The 17,392-nt window shown below is 40.2% G+C and overlaps 1 long non-coding RNA gene across 1 annotated transcript; it reads right to left on the reverse strand.

Moving 5' to 3' along the window:
* Positions 1–10,731: 10,731 nt before the first annotated feature.
* On the reverse strand, positions 10,732–17,297 carry LOC129171986 (uncharacterized). The gene is made up of 3 exons (XR_008566875.1): positions 17,267–17,297; positions 13,992–14,047; positions 10,732–10,837 (listed from the first exon to the last, which is right to left on the reverse strand). It is a non-coding gene; the product is annotated as an uncharacterized LOC129171986 (long non-coding RNA).
* Between the last annotated feature and the right edge of the window lie 95 nt (positions 17,298–17,392).

Genomic DNA, 17,392 nt, shown 5'->3' on the forward strand with positions numbered 1-17,392 from the left:
CTGGACTAATGCAAATGCGCACAAAAACCAACACAAAGACCTCCAAACATGTCGTAGTGGAGTGCTGAAGGGAAACTGGGTGGTATTGGGACTGCTGCATTTACAGTGTGGTGCTCCCAATCTGAGCACATCAAGGTCTGGCTCAGTGAAGCTAGTCTAGTGCTAATGGAAGGTCAAAGGACAAACACACACACATGAGCACAGTTTGCTCATCTAAAAATATCCCTTTATGCTACATTCCTCTGGGATATGCAGAGTTGAATTGTAAGTACACAGCGCACACGTCTCTCCAGCCCGCCCTGATCCCAGCATGACTGTTCGCTTGATGCCGCCCATGTACATGCGCTTTCTCCACGGTTGCCACGGAGACCTGCGGGGGATCTTGGAAGATGAAAACCTGAGACGGCGCCAGTGGCCTGCTGTGGCGTCTTCGGTTTCCCTCGGAGCACCTGAACTCCGCCTGGACCGATCAGAAAGGCGGCCGGTGATTGACAGCCAGCTGGTGATCAATCGGCCGAATGACGGCAGCAGGTGGCGACCCGCTAAAGCCACAAAAGCAATATTTGAGGACTCTGAATGGGCTGCTAATGAGACACTGGATCCTAAATGATAACAGGGTGTTTATGAGAGGTCACCTGAGATGGCTGTTGAATAATAGACAGGCTGTGGCCTGGTGAGGTTGGTGGTTAGAGCTCAGTTCAGTGATGCTAGCGTTGACATTTAGACTTAGATTTGATAGGGGCAACAGGTGAGAGGCAAACAAAGGCCATCAGGTCAAGTGGCCAAGGCCAACACAAAGCACCAGGTAGGGAAGCTGCCATCTAAGATTAATTTACTAAGCCTAGACCAGTATACAATGGACATGTTTTCGTACCACCTATGTTTGGGGAAAAGTTTACATGGCAAATATGGATTTCTTATCAAAACGTTAAGACCAGTTGAAAAATTGCGAGAATTACATTTTGCACTGTTGGATCTTAAAGAGGTTTTAAGTAGAGCTTCAAATTGCAAAAAGAAGAAATGGGAGTGAGACAAAAAAAAATTGTTTTTTGCATAAGCAATTTATTGCAAACGAGTGTTAAAGTGAAATACACGGTTCATCAGCTGATCAAATGTTTACGACAACAGCCTTTAAAAGACAAAAATGTGGATTCGATGTCATTTTCTGTTAGGTATTCACACTGTCATGATCTCAAAGGCAAAAAAGCTTTCTTTCTGTGAACGCGGTTTGATTGTTGAGCTGCATAAGCAAGGCCTCTCACAGCGCGACATTGCTGCTGAGGTTGGATGCAATAAGACATTCATTTTAAACTTCTTCAAACACCCTGAGGGTTATGGAACAAAAAAAGCCAAGTGGTAGACTCCAGAGTCGAGAAGAGCCGGAGGATCCGACAAGACACAGAACGATCCTCGGCCCAAAGGAAGGTTGTTAGTGGTGCTGAGTGCAGTCTAATTACCATTATATGGCATCTGCCAGAGAAGGCTTTTAAGAACATATATCTTCAAAGGCCTCGTCTCCTTCAACTCCACAAAATTGCCCGTTTGGAATTTGCACAAGAGCACCAAACATGGGACATTGAATGGTGGAAGAAGATTTTATTCTCTGGTAAGAAAAAAATGTAACCTTGAACGGTACTGATGGCTTCCAGCATTACTGGCATGACAAGGAGATCCCACCTGAGATGTTTTCCACACGGCACAGTGGAGGGGGCGCCATCATGATCTGGGCTGCTTTTTTCTTCAATGGAACAATGGAGCTTCATGTTGTGCAGGAGCGTCAAACAGCAGATAGCTATGTGGAGATGTTGCAGGGCGCATCCCTCATGACTGAAGGCCCTCGTCTGTGTGGTGACAGGCCTTTTCAACAAGACAATTCTGCAGTTCACAATGCCCGCCTATCAAAGGACTTCTTCCAGAGGAATAACCTTACTCTTTTGGACCATCCTGTGTGTTCCTTTGATCTAAATCCAACAGAGAACATTTGCGGATGGATGGCAAGGGAAGTTTATGAAAGTGGACATGAGTTCCAGACAGTGGAAGCCATCTTCAGCACCAGGAGTTTTTCCCTGGAATGGATTATTTCTACTGTGGTATCTCAAAATTCGAATAATTTTTAACCTTAGAGGTTCCAGTGAACATGTTGTACAGTAGATCCCTTCATGCGTGCTGAATAACGGTGAGTAACGTCAAGCTAGCAAGAGGGTTTTAAGGGGGAGGAGAGAGCCGTGTGTCAAAAATAATTGTCACGGGTGTATCGATTACTCGCATTTTTTGGCCATTTGCGAGTGGTCCCGCAAAGTCGCCCCTGTAAAAGGTGGGGATCAACTGTCATTCTATTTTTTAGTTCACTGGTTTTTAATAAAGATTATAGCATCACCTTCTTTCTCTTGTCAAAGTGGTGGCCTGTTGGAAGAACCAGGTTCCGTATGCTGCAAACTGTAGATTACAATCATCTGAGCCTGTCAGCTCAGTGCACATTCACACTCACACCAATTAGCTCCCGATTCAGTGAACCTGTTGGTCTGTATGCTGTGCAAAGAAACCCGACACCTGAAGGGAACATGCAAATTCTATGCAAGCAAGCTCCATGCGGCAATGCTCCTCGTGAGCCTTGAAGTAAGCCAAGCCGGTGCTGATTGCAGGTATTTACCAGCTACAATGTTCTAGTGCCACTTCTCCATGAAACATTAATGAGCGCTGATGTGCTCTTAATAACCCCAATGGAAAATCCAGCACTCAACCTTTGACGGAAGTGTGGAGTCCTATTATTATCAAGCCATAACAAGGCATGGTTACATCACACTGTGTACACTTCTGATCACCTCACAAGGACTGCAAATTTGTTGCCATAAAAAGCCTTTTGGATTTATTTGGACTTGAAAATGATTGGATGATGTTGCATTCCATTAGTGCCACCTCTTTCTCTCTCTCACATTCATGTGCTTCCTCCCTCGCTTTCTCACTCGTACCCATTAGGATGCATCCATTTCACAATAAAAGCCCTTTTCGCCAGCTCCCCCCTGCCCCTCCGCATTAGTTTACTGACAGATAAAGGGAACAGAATGTCTCCTCATAAAGAGGTGCAGGCGCATTAAGCCTATTCATTTGCGCTTTAAACATGCATGTGGTTGGATGGGTCAGGTACTGTAAGAAGGAGGCTGTGGTTTTGCTCTGAGGGTTCGCGCTTGTCTTTATGTATGTTCCAGTGTGCAGTTTGCAGGGTTTAACACGCACCCCTGGGCATGAGTGAGGCTCAATGAAGCCAGCACATAAAGACAGCCTGCTCCTCTGCTTGCCCTCCTTCTTACAGTTACATAAGAGCGGGAGATGCAGGCATACAGGGCGCTGCAAAAGCCGGAGGTGAAAGTAGGCCCGTTAAGCCGAAGGGGTAATAGGTGTGTGTATATGTAGATGTGTGTGTTACGTTGTGGGGGAACATGTGAGAGAGAAAGAAAGAGAGAGTGGGGAAAACATAGCCCCAAGTGGTGGGCAAGGCTGAGGCAAATGGAGCGTCTGCTGGACGGGAAATTCTATTTACTTATTCATAAACAGAGAGCGCTCCGGGCCAGATTTTGCATGTGCGAGCACATTTTCAAATGTAAAGTAGCGATAATGACACATGCATGCCAGATAAATCACATCAAGTCAATTGGGTACATAAACAACAATAATGACATGCAGCAAAAGCTTTGATGCAGGGACACCCTGATGCAGGAAGTTGCAATGAAACATTGATTGTGCACAAGTAGCACTCCGCTACCCCTACCCGCGGTGTGGAACAACACGAAGCTTTTACCGAAGACAAGAGGACTTCATGAATATTCATGTGGCCAACTCTGCGAGAATTCGCTGAGATCAGCTCTGAGAAATCCCCATTGTGTGAAAACACACTAGTACACTTGCTGTACGCTTTCCATGCACGCCGGTGCTCTCTCGACCACGCTCTCTTTCTTTTTTACTCTTCTTCCTCCGACATCCCGCACGCCCACGCACACCCAAATGTTGAAACGCATGCACGGACGCACACAAGAACTCGAAGCCACCTACACGCTTTCTCGTTTTTTCACGCGGTCTGGCCGATGAATGCTTGTTCAACAATCGGGTCTCCGGAACCGGTTTGACCACATCTGGACAGCTGGCGCTTTCTGACATTAAGAGCCCCTCTCCTCCAGGACAGTGTTGGTGGCGACCTAGGTGCAACCTCATAAAAAAAACGATGTGGAAAGCCTCGGCAAAATTTTGACACGTTCACACCGTGTTCCCTCTTGTGTTCATGAGTCAGTGCTTCTCACCACGTCCTCGGATGGCTCGGAACCACGTGCTCAGCACCTGCACTTTCAGCTCTCCGCGCCTGGGTTGCCACAGTAACTTGGAGTCCGCCGAGGCAGGCTCTTGATCATAAGCTGGAACGACAGCCTCTCTGATGCTAGCTTTGGAGAGCGCTGACGAGGGCCGAGCCGACGGGGCCGTGACACTGACAAGCCCCCTCGTCTTACCGCGTGATCCCCTGGCGGTGTTGTTCAGCTGACAGCTGGGCCTTTTGACACCACACAAGTGGGACACAGATGTAGAAATCAATGAAGCAATGACGAGGTTGACTTTCACTGATTTGCTTCCTCTATACAGATGTGACACTTACAGATACACCCTTGATGGCTGGGGTGCTCAAAGCACAAATATAAAATGAATTAATGAGTAAGAAGATACATTATTACATATCGCCTGACGGTGTGTTCAAGCGCACTACGTAACTCTCAATGCGGAAGTAAAAGTATCCCAGAAAATACACTCAAAACATGTGAATTCAACTTAAAATTACGTGATGTCTTTGAACACGATCCCTCATTGCTCACAATAACATGGTTAACGTGTGATTCAAATGTTAAAGAGATGATTGTCGGGCTAATTGATTTTCAGACGTGTGTGTGGTATCTATTAGCTTGAGTTTAACTTGAAAAAGAGTTTGCCCCCTTCCTGATTTCTTTTTTTTTTTTGCATGTTTGTCATACTTAAATGTTTCAGATCAAACAAATTTAAATATTAGTCAATGACAACACAACTGAACACAAAATGTAGTTTTAAAAAAATCCAAACCTACATGGCCCTGTGTGAAAAAGTGTTTGCCGCCCCCCCACACACATTTTGATTAATGCTTGTAAACATTTCCCAGCTCCACTTATTTAACTTTTTGCACTTTGTTGTGTCTCGAAAGCGTAAGGCACGATCTTCTGGTGGCAGTGCGCCAGAGAAAAAGAAAGCCATTACCATGGAAGTCCATCCATATCCATCCATCCACTTTCTATTCCGCTTGTCCTCACTCGGGTCGTGGGTATGCTGGAGCCTATCCAGCGGGGTATGCCCTGGACTGGTCGCCAGTCAATCGCAGGGCACATATAGACAAACAAACATTCACACTCACATTCATACCTATGGACAATTTAGAGTCGTCAATTCACCATGGAAGTGAAAATGAAAATCAGAAAAAGCCCAGAGAGAGGAGAAACACCCACCAATATTGGCCACTCGCGACCATCATGAAGGATGAAGATCGTATCCTTGAGCATGTTAAAGGATGTGCTCCTACGAAAGCGACATTAAAACTTATGAAAGGAAAGGTTGCTAGCGCTTTGGCTGGAAGAACAGAATCAACACTCTATCCTAATGAGCCTTATGTTGATTCAGCAGACAGCTAAAGGATTGTGATTGAAACCTTGAAAAGTAAAGGGGAAGGGAGTGAAAGGCAAGTGTTTATGGCTAGAAAGGGGTGGTTTATGCGGTTTAAGGCTTGTGCTAATTTGCATAAGGTTCAAGGTGAAGCTGCTGGTGGGATGATAAAGCAGCAGCGAGTTTCCTGATGCGTTGGCTGAGATTAGAAAAGGGATAAAAAGGTAAGGAATTGTGCTCTCTTTTTATTACCGTTTCATTTAATTCTTGTATTTAGTGGTTTTATGACTGTATTTTACGTTCTTGATGTGTTCTGTGTACCATGTGAGTGACTTAAGCGTTAATTAAGATGTAAGTTCCGACAGTAAAATTCAACTTACATCATAAATCGTAGCAACGGAACTTGTCCGTAACCCGAGGACAACCTGTATAATGTACTAAATGTATCAAAGTGGCTCCCGGCTCGAAAAAAAATGGAACACTCATACTTCAGGGGGATCTGAACATCTAATGATGGCGTATGTCTCAGAAATTCTGCCTTTACAAAGATAATAATGCTGTTTTGACTGGCACTATCAGAGAGCTATCAAATAAGGAATGTGTTGGTAGTGATGCACAACATCATTCTGAGGCCTGTCTCTAACACTTTGACCTTCTCATGCAGCTTAATGAGGGAAACAAATCACACCTCATATACTGTATGCACAAATCAACACAATAGAGCAGAAACTATTAGTTGATTAATCTGCAGCTATTTATAACGCTTCCACGGCCTGAGGAAAAGTCAGGTAAAGCCTGACAAAAGGTAAAGCCTTACCTCACCGTGCTGCAACTTGATGTATGTATGATATTCATATGGATTTGTACACCAACTCAGCGAGATTATCAGAAATGACAACTCGTCACAACGAATGAAGCCATGTGATGTCACTGGTCAATATGCAAAATGATAACATACATTATTTACTTCTACTCCATTTTGCTGGCAGCACATTGATTGTGGTATAGCCCATTGAGGTGACAGCTATATGAGATGATGAATGACTTGATGATAGTGTGGTCAAGCTCATGTGTTCCTGGAATAAAAGAACGGTCTGTGATGACACCGGGTGTCCAAAGTGCAGTGCAGCCCGCAGCCGTTTTTTTTTTTTTTTTATCCGGCCGTGGCACATTCTAAAAATATAATTTAACAAGAAAACTAAAACAAAAATGGAAAAAAAAATCAAGAATGAAGTCAAAATAATAAAGACAAAAAAGCTGTAATTTAACAAGAAAAAAGTCGTGATAGTATGAGAAACATACAAAGCAACAAATAAAGTTGTCATTTTTAGAAACTTGGGTTGCAGGAAAAATGTTATAACGTTAGCAGAATAAAATCAAAATATCTTGGGAATAAAGTCATAATTAGAAGAAAATTTACAAGAAGAAAGCTGAAATAGTTGAAAAATGAAAAAAAAAAAAAAAAAACGGCAGAAATGGGGGAAAAAAAGATGTAATTTTACGAGAATAAACTCGTAATATTATGAGGAATTTAATTTTAGTTGCATAGAGATGAAATATTTAAGAAAAAAAATACATTATTTTTGTTAATGTTGTATTATGAGAAACAAACAAAGAATAAAGTTGAAATTTTTCAAAAATTTGTTTTTCGGGAAAAAAGTAAATATTACGAGAAGAAAGACAAAATATTATGGGAATAAAATCAAAATTACAAGAACATTTACAAGAAGAAAGTTGAAGAAAAAAAATATTTAAAAAATATTAAAAACGGTTGAAATATTAAAGAAAAAGTACGTCATTTTTTTTAAACGTCATAATATTATTAGGAACAAAAAAAACAAAGAATAAAAGTTGTAATTTGTGGGAAAAAAAAGTCATAATTTTATGCGAATAAAGTCATAATTAGAAGAAGAAAATTCGCTAAAAGAAAGTTGAAATATTTGGAAAATGCAAAAACAAAAAACTAAGCAACAGCAGCAAAAATTGAGGAAAAAAAAGCAAAGACCGAAGTTCATACTAATAATATCCTTTTTCAAAGAGCTACAGTATGCAGTGTTTTCCTGAAGTATATACTGTATAACTTCTAAGCATATCTAACATGGTTGGTTTACAAAATAGCGAAGTGGCCCTTGCATTATGTAATTTTTCAATGTGTGGTCCTCGGTGGAAAAGGTTTGGACACCCCCGAGCTAAATCATACTGTATATACTGTACACCACCAGCCACAACATGAGGTGGACTTAAAATCAATAGAAGAGATTAATCAACAATTATGTGTTCATTATGATGAGATGGCACACTGCTGGCTGCTACCCATACTACACATCATTATGTCTTTCCTCTTTCTTTGTCTGTCTTCCAGTTTGTCTCCTTAGCCAATATTCCTTCAAAGAAAAGAGACATCTGCTCCGATCTGACACACAAAATAATGATACACTATCTTCACCAGTGATTCATAATTTACAGACCAAAATGCCAAGAACAATGCCAAGTTAAAGGAGTACAAAGGAACTGACCATTACCAGAAGTCAGTGGGCCCAATACTACATAATAATGATAATGATAATAATTATATAAGGCTGAATGTAAACGCTTTAGCAAAAGTTCTTCCTATGTAAAAATAATGATTCAATTGACACTATCAGAGATTTCTGCTTTGTACTAATACAGGGTTACGACTGGGGCCTAAAAAGGGTCTTGATTATCAAGCAGGCACACCATTTCTTGTTAAAGGGTTTGCAGCAACACATTTTGAATTGGAGTGATAAATCTAAATGCTAAATCTAAATCCTCCAAAATATAACTGTTAAATTTACATCTAATTGCTAAATCTAAATGTTAAATGTAACTCTAAATATAACATGTAAATATAAATGTTAAATAGGAATGTAAATGTTACAGTAAGTTAAAAAGCAATTTCTAAATCTAAACGTTAAATATAATGTTAAATCTAAATGTAACATCTGATGTTAAATCTGAATATAAATGTTAAGTTTTAATCTAATTTCTAAATCTAAATGTTAAATATAATGTTAAATCTAAATATAAATATTGAATCTGAATATAAATGTTAAGTTTAAATTTAAATTCTAAATCTAAATGTTAAATATAATGTTAAATCTTAAATGTAACATCTAAATAAAAATGTTAAATCTGATTATAAATGTTACATCTAAATCGAATTTCTAAATCTACATGTTAAATATAAATCTAAATGTTATATATGAATATAAAATGTTGAATATACAGTAATTCTTCAGCAAGAATAAAGTTTTTAGCTTGGCGTGGGTTACAGCCACAACAGTAGCTCATATTAAAGGTTTTATTGTGCCTCTTGGGAGATAATTCAAGTCTGGTGCTTGTGTGTCTCACCGAACATGACAGTATTACTGACACCTTGTGACCAGTGTAGAAAACTATATCATTACAATGTCTTTGAATGAGTCTACTGAATGCCTTATATTTGTATTTTTATGTTTTATGCTTGAAAATGCTTAATTTAGGGGAAAAAAATCTGCTTTTTTAAAAAGAATAATCTGTATTCAAACACAAAACAGCATGATTTATGAACTAATATATTTTTGAAAAACTTTGACAGAGTAAAGCCACAAAAATCAAAGCGCAAAGTGGCAAGGGATTACTGCAAATATAAATATTAAAAAAGTGTGACTGAATTTTTACATTCGGCACCCCATAACGTAATGCGTACCTAGAGTTGTGGCAAATAAGAGTAGTGAAAGATTTCTGTGTTATTTTCATGGAATGTACAAACCGGCTTCAGCACTGACACATCTAAAAAAAAACCCGACTGTGTACGAAATAAGTTAAAGTAAACAACAACAAAAAAAAAAATCACCTGAAGGCATGTGCCTTTGCGTTCATGTGTTTGTGTATGAAACGGGGCGAGAGAGAGAAGTGCATTAAGCGATATCATTGTGACCCATCAAAGTGAAGCGTCAAGTAAAAGCACCCTGGGGGGAGGTTCCTTCCCATCTTAAGACATGCCTCATTTCCAATATTGCATGCGTCCCTTCCCCCACCTTTTACTCACAGACGCCTGTGCTGTCCAGTAACAGCACAGTGTGCAAGTATGTGTCTAAAAGGGAACGGTACACTTCATTACTCATACCCCTATGTTTAGCTTTAATGTTTTGACCATATTAGCCAAGAAATGGAAGGTAATATTTAGAACAACCGTTTCAAAGTGTAATAGGACTTCAGTGGAGGCGACCATCTGGCTTTAATATGCAATGTGAATTCATTTGTTGCTCATAAAACACATAAGGAACTGGCGACAAAGCTAGCGACTTTTTCTGGTGTTTTTGGACACTGTCGGAGACTTAACATGAAAGCATGTATCGCTCTTCTCAACAAGCAGTGGGTGCTGCTGTGCCCCTCCCATCTGAAAGCACTCACAGGTGGCTCCGTCACTTAAACACCCCCCCCCAACAAGAAGGGACAGAAAAAAGTGACTATGCATTTCTAAACATTTATTTTGTTTTTCTCCTTACGTTTTGCCTCCCACAGCGTCCGTAAAAATGCAAATGAGACAATGACATCATCCGCCCCGAACCTCAAATATTGTTCCAAACTAATGGAAGTTCAAAATGATTGGTTGGTTGCTGGAGAGCTTTTAATTTGACTTCTGAACTCTAGGAATGTCAACATTTCAGAAGTTGTACATGCTTGTGCTAAGTAAGTGAGATAAGTGCCCGCATATTTCTATTTTTGACCCTGTAAATAAAACCCAGTCTTTGTATGTGTGATTATTCGTGTGTCCACATAATTATAGAAAGCATGTGAACACACACACACACACACACAAACACACGGGTCGCTGAACAGTCAGCCAGAAGCCGATAAAGGGGCAGAGAACAGCCTCATTAAGTCTTGCCATTCCTTCTTTGTATCAAAACACTGCAAAAACAACAAGTGCTGTAAGTTGTCAAAGGGCACTGCAGGGTTGCTGTTGTTTTTTTTTTATACCATTTTAGGAGAGGAGGGGCTTCCTTGGAGGATAAATTAACAACAACAAAAAAAGCAGACAAAACCAAGAGAAATGTGGTACCTGTGTGTGTGATGTACTCTGTCAGCATCCTGTCAGCATGGCCCAGCTAATTAGGACTGGAGCCAAATGGCTGGATGAGCTTTTCTTTCTCACTCCACTGATTGTCTGCAACAAACAAGACACGCCAGAAATATAAGTCCACATTCATGTACTGTGTATTAAATGTCAGTCAAACGTGCCAGTTGGTCATTTGACTACATTTGCATACATAAAGCTGAGCCTGGAGGGAATAAGTGAAGGTGTGTTGGTCTGTGACTTGAAACCCGACCATAATCAAAACATGTGTCCAAACTTTTTCCAACGAGGGCCACATACTGAAAAATGAAAGGATGCAAGGGCCGACTTGATATTTTGTAGATATGCTAAGAAGGTATGTATATTTTAAGAGATAACTGCCTCTCAGCTTATAGGTGACAAAGCCTATTATTAGTATGAAGTTCGGTCTTTGCTCTTTTCGCCCCCCCCAATTTTTACAGTTTTTTTTTTTTATTTTCCAAAATATATTAACTTTGTTTAGAAAACTACGGCGCTTGGCGGAGGTCTGCGCTCTTTGAGTGCTTGTCTAGTTCCTCATAATATTACAGCGTTATTCTTGTGAAATTATGTCTTTTTCTCGTTAGAGTACAACTTTCTCTTCACATTTGACTTCATTCTTGAAAAATTACTGCCGATCTTTCTATTTTTGCTGTTGTTTTCTTAGCTTTATTTTAAAATCATATTTTTAAAATGTGAAAAGGACGTTGGTGTAAAAAAAAACAGCCGCGGGCTCCAAATGGCCCCCAGGCTGCACTTTGGACACACCTGCATTACAACATACACGTCTTTCCAGCATTCAAACCCGAAACGCTGCCCACGCCTGCCATTGTCTTGCTAACGTGGAACCCATGCGAAAAGAGCTAAGCACTCTGTAAAGCCTGCTGTGTTGCAAAATTGGGTAATGCTGTTCGACGCCTGTCCTATAGGTGGCAGTAATCTGCCTTATAATGTGTATGCCAATTGCCATACAAAGCTCCCACTGATACTTACTGTTCACTCATGAGAAAACCATTCAATAAAATCAACAAACTATATTTTCAAACTGTCTGATTATTCATAGTTTGCTGAAAATAACTAGAATTACCATTTTGCGCCACAACGCAACGTTTTACAATGGGAACTAACGCTCGTGTTCATTTGGGTCCTCCTTGTAAATGTTATATGCTGCCACTAATTAAATTCAGCTTTCTCTTTCCAGGTATTATCGGGACATTATGTGATGCTCCAGTGCCTTATTGCAGTCTGTGGATGAACAAGTGATAATACACCTGCTGTGATAATGTTATTTTAAATGTCATCATAGCCGTCATCAGACTCAAGCTTTTTTGGGGGGGGGGAGGGCAGGTTGTCTGTGAGCTTCCATGAGGAAAATACTAATGGCAGCAACTTTCCATGGAAGGAAAGATAAACACGGTGAGGAGAACATGTCGTATTGTCTTCCGTGGATCAGAAATAGGTTGAACGCATCAAATTACCGAACGGATAGCCATCACGGTGCACCATCCTTTTCCTGTCATGCAGGTTTAAGCAAATTTAAGGAGAACTGGAAATGCACTGATGACTTTTTATGTATTAATCAAAATCTGGGGAGACCACAACGGTGCATCTCTTTCATTGCTGACTCAGAGTGTCCAGACAGTCAGCTACACGTTGCTATGCTAAACAAACACAAGCACAATGTACGCACTAATATGAAGAATTACGGAAAATAGATGAGTCATCCCTCTTTGTTTTCTATAAGTGGGTGAGTAGCGCTCATCTGGACCACAGCACGGACTAATGTCATCGTCTGAAAACAAAACAAAACATGAAAAGTAAAATAAACATTCTTTTTGTTGTTTTCAATGACACAGCCGAGATGGAGCCGCCTTTGAATGGGGGGGTACGCACACAGCAGCACCCGCCGCTCATTGGGGAGAGCGATTACGTGCTTTCTTGTCAAAAGTCCCTTCGCTACATTTATTGCTAGTTGCTAAATCATTTAATTTATCCAAATGTATCTGTGGCGAGCCACCACAAATGATCTAATCTAACAAGAAAAAGAATAATGTAATATTATGAGGAAAAATAACAGCATTTTAGCAGCATAAAGTTGAAATATCAAAGAAAAAGACTCAAGTCATAACATTATGCGAAACCAACAAAACAATAAATAAATAAATATGTCCTTTTTGGGACATTAGGTTGCGGAAAAAGTACACAGTATAAGCAATATCACGAGAATAAATTCAAAATATCATGGGAATAAAGTTCTAAATACGAAAATAAAATTTACAAGAAAGTTGAAATAGAAAATAAAAAAAAGAAGCAGAAATGAAAAAAAAAACACCTATAATGTTACGAGAATAAAGTCAAAGTATCGAGAGAAAAAAGTCACATATGAGAAAAACGTTTTCACGAGAATAAACTCGCAGTATTATGAGGAAAAATTATGTCACTTTAGTTGAAGAGTTGAAAAATGAAAGGGAATATGTGTCTTTTTTTTTTAAGTCGTTCTATTATGAGAAACAAACAAAACAACAAATAAAGTTGTCATTTTTAGGGAAATTAGTTTAGGAAATTCCGGAAATAAAGTAAAAATATTATGGGAATAAAATCATAATATTCCGAAAAGAAAATGTACAAAGATTACTTTTGTAAAATTTTTTAAAACCCAGCAAAAATGGGGGAAAAAAAAAAAAAAAAAAGAATAGAGCAAAGAATGTTTGGACACCCCTGTGTTTGGGAACCACTGCTCTACACGGAGAAGACAAGGTGAAGGAAGGGTGCTGATGGGCGATTATGGCCGCCTAGTACTGTTTTAAAAGCTTTACATAATCTATGACAAGCATTTGGACAAATAAACAATGCAGTGATTTTCTCAAGACAGCATAAATGTCATCCGTCTGAGTGGACCATTATTGGAATACGTTGGTACAAAAAAAAAAAACAACAAAAAAAATCTTTCCACGGTTGTTGAAGAAAGGTTGATTCTACTCAGCTGGAGTTGCCCACAGTATGAACCACTTTAGCGAAAAGAGAAGCTCAGCTGACAAACATTTACAATATGGAGACGATATCTGGGGAAGAGCAACGAGGACAACATTATCTTCGCTCTTTTGGAATGAGCACTAAAGTCATACTCAACTTCCATTATTTCTTATTCCTTTGAACCAACAGTAATAGGGTACAGATTCCACAGTCCACGGTTCCCAGAGCTCACACAGAGGGACAAAGTCTTTACCGTGAAGAGGAGGGCTGGAGTCCAAAAAGGAGCGTCGAAGTTTGCCCGCAGGAAACCTAACGAGTCACAGAAAGAAACACTTGTGAGCAATACGAACCGGCAGCCCAAGCTGAGCTAAATAGCAACATAATTCCTAACAGGAGGCAGGTTCATTCTGAAGGTCAGTTAACTTCATGTTGTTCAATGTGTACCAGTTTGCTTTCTGTATTACAGCATGCTATAGATCAGGGGTGTCCAAACTTTTTCCAGCGAGGTGCAACATACTGAAAAATGAAAGGATGCAAGGGCCGCTTGGATATTTTGGAAACCAAAACACAGAGATATGCCAAGAAGCTATATGTAGCTCAAGAAAAAACTGCATTTCACCTTTGTAATATAGGTGAAAAGCTACTAAAAATGACGTTCTTTCCATAATAATACGAGTTTATTCTTGTGAAATTGGGACTTTTGTTCTTTTCTGTTAAATTACAGCTGTTTTTTCCATTTCTGTTGGGTTTTTTTATTATTTTCCAACTATTTCATTTCAGCTTTCCTCTTGTAAATTTTCCTCACGTAATTCTAACTTTACTGCCATAATATTTTTTATCTTTTTAAAAAATTATTTATTTTTTCTTTATTTCAACGTTGTTACTAAAAATGGCATTTTTCCTCATATTACAAGTTTATTCTCGTAAAATTGCAACTTTTTTCCCCATTAGAAAACATTTTTTTTTCCTCTTAATATTTTGACTTTACTCTGGTAAAAATTTCTGCTCTTTTCCATTTCTGCTGTTGTTGTTTTTTTGTATAATTTTCAAAATATTTAAACTTTCTTTTTGCATATTTTCTTCTCCTAATATTTTCACTTTATTCTCATGTTATAAATTTTCCCCTAACCTAAGGTTTCCAAAATTTACAACTTTATTCATTGTTTTTGACTTAAAAAAAAAAAAAATAATATTTCAACTGACATTTTCTCTCATATTATGACTTTATTCTTGTGAAATTATGGCTCTTTTTCCTTGCTAGTTTACAACTCTTCTCTTAATATCTTGACTTTTGATTGATTTTCCCCATTTTTGCTGCTGTTGTTGGTGTTTTTTTAAGTTTCCTTGTCAAATAAAATTTTTAGACTGTGCTGCGTGACGATAAAATCACAGCCCCTGGGCCGCACTATGGACACCCTTGCTATAGATGATATATACCAAGTATTGAAGGGTTTTATATCTCATTTGTGTTCTTATTATGTGCATATTGATCTGCTGAACCGCTTGCGTCCATTTTGTGCGGGTGGTCACACAGAGCATGTGGTGTTCTCATGGCCTGTGCTCATTACCTTATCTACACATTCCTCACAACTGATAAGGAGCTCAAGGAGGGATTACTCGAACCACAGCAACCCCCTACCTATGGCCGCTGGTTGACCTGCACAACGAACAAAGGCCCACTTCTCTCATCGGAGGGTGCCACCCCACTTTGCTGATTGGTCCTCGGGGACTACAACACCACACCTTCAGCGGCATCTGATAGGCTCTCCAACTCCAGCAGTAATGGGCGCTGTCTTCTCCCATTGGCTGAGGATCAACCTGCATTTGCATCTAAAAATGTATAAGGGCCGGGCAGGGATAGCTAGCTGTGCTCTTTCTGTCTGACCCTGTATTAAGACCAACCTAGGTGTAGGCCTATAGGGAAAGACGCTAGGCCCGGAGCTCCGTTGTATTAGGTTTGTTTGTCAGGAATAAATTTACTCACTTGAATATAGTCTCATGTAACGTTTTTCCTCCGACTTCGACACCCACAAGGATCAGAGAATCCTTCAGTATGCAGTTAGCGAAAGCTGCTTGGTGAATATGGAGGAGGAAGCAGTGCAAACAGTGGAACCAGAACCCCGGGAAGACAAGGGGATCCCGTGTTCTCGAACCACATTGGTGAATGACTCCGCTCCGCTCACTCGTTTTCTGTGCATGTAACCTCATCGTGAGCCGTTTGCCTCATCCTTTTCGATGTTAACTTATGGATGCATGCATTTAGCGTTCTCTTACACAATCAGCATCAAAGGTACACGCCCACGCTCAGGCCTGCAGCGCGGCACATTTCATGCATGCACAAAGACAACCACATACTCCCTTGAAAACACACGGCGACAACACACATACATACATACATATATATATATATAGAGAGATATATATATATAGATAGATATAGATGCACAGCACACACACAGTGGGGCTGAGATATAAGTAATTCAGTGGAGTGTGACACTTTCACGGTCTAATTAGCCCCACTGTTGCAGTAAACACGTCCCGGTGACCCTCCAGTTCTGGTTTGTCATTAAGTATGGATGACGCCCACGGCCCGGCTTCGCTCATCCATCAGGACCCGACTCGTCACAGGAAGAAGTCCCCGACATCCATCCAAAATGTTCCGAGCAGTCAACGGAGATAGGATCAGACACAGTTCAAACAAGGAAAGCCTTTTTCTCTGGCTGGGGGAGGGATGCATGGTTTTGGGGTGTTTTTTTTTGTATGTGCACATTGACGACAAGCAGACTGAAGGAATGCTCTGGAGGGATGCTGCACAACGTGGAAAGAGACAGCTTTGTTGCATGCTGCTTTTGACGGCATGATGGGGATTTTCCTTTCTCTCTCACTAGCTAGCTAGCTAGCTAGCTATCTCTCTCTCCCTCTCGCTCTCTCTTGCAGCAGCAGCAGATGCAGACAAGGCCAGCAAGCTGTGATCAAGCTGTGCCTTCAATCCCTCCCTTCTCTCTCTCTCTTTCTCATCAGCTGGAAGGCTTCAACAGCAGGGTGCCCCAGATTCAAAACCCACCCCCTCCTCCCATCGCTTGCAAAGACCTGCAGCATTTCCAAGGTGGAGCCTTACCGACACCTTGTGGACAGACGTTGTAGTGCACCAGAAGCAGGGAAAATAGAGCTATAGATTGTTTAAAAAGCCATACATTCACACTACGACTGCTTTTCCCGAAAAACATTCTGACAACTATGACATACTTACTTCGAATGGAACTAAATAGTATATATCATTTTCATTTATTGAGTGGCTTATTAGCATTTTTGCTATTCTACAATGTCACGTCAGGCTGTTCGTAACAATTTTAAAGGCAAAAAGCGCGATATTTTGGTAGCTTGCTTTTTATGACTTCATTCACAAAATAAAGTAAGAATAGTTTAATTGTAATATTTGACCCTCGACTAAAGCATTACAACTGTTAAACTGGTTTAAAATTACCTTCTGTGGCAAAAAAGTAAGCGTTTGGAAATGACCTAGCTTACCTGACACACCACCATTTTGGGGAGCGGAGATAGTCACGTGACTGTCACATGACAAACACGTCGACAAGTTTCTTATTGTACGGTACCTAGTGATGAGCGATACCACTGATTTTGTTTCCACATCGA

Source organism: Dunckerocampus dactyliophorus, chromosome 19 (genome assembly GCF_027744805.1).
Source record: "Dunckerocampus dactyliophorus isolate RoL2022-P2 chromosome 19, RoL_Ddac_1.1, whole genome shotgun sequence".
NCBI classification, from domain to species: Eukaryota; Metazoa; Chordata; class Actinopteri; order Syngnathiformes; family Syngnathidae; genus Dunckerocampus; species Dunckerocampus dactyliophorus.